The following is a 552-nucleotide window of genomic DNA, read 5'->3' on the forward strand; positions in this document are numbered from 1 at the left end:
ATCAGAATACAAGGTTTCTTTGGCTCAGATGTATTTTGTGGGCAGGGCAGATGTGTGGCTCAGAAGGGCAGGAATTCTCAAGAAACAGTATAATTGGGCACAGTTCTGTGAAGAGATTTTGCACAGATTCTCTGCCTCCAGCACATATGATTTAGTGGACAGATTTAATGCTTTCAAGCAAAATAATTTGTCCATTGCCGAGTATACTGACCAGTTTGAGGAATTAATGGCGGAAGTTCAAGAAGACAACCCAAATCTGACTGAGATGTGGTTTGTAAAGTGTTATGTTAACGGGATGAGGGCTACTATTAAGTTCCAGCTCCGGCCACTTAGGCCACAAACACTGACAGATGCTTATTGGCTTGCAGTGGATATTGAGCAAGCAACCCCTGCAAGAAAGCCTTATCCTGCTCTCACTGCAGACAAAAGCAAGTTCTCATTTCAGAATTACAAGTCTCCGGGCATGACTGTCGACAAGAACACTGATGGTAAGGGTCCTCCTGTGAATCAGAGAGCAAGAGAACCAGGAAAGTGTTGGAGGTGTGGGGATGT

The sequence above is a fragment of the Triticum dicoccoides genome, chromosome 4A, assembly GCF_002162155.2.
Source record: "Triticum dicoccoides isolate Atlit2015 ecotype Zavitan chromosome 4A, WEW_v2.0, whole genome shotgun sequence".
In the NCBI taxonomy this organism is placed as follows: domain Eukaryota; kingdom Viridiplantae; phylum Streptophyta; class Magnoliopsida; order Poales; family Poaceae; genus Triticum; species Triticum dicoccoides.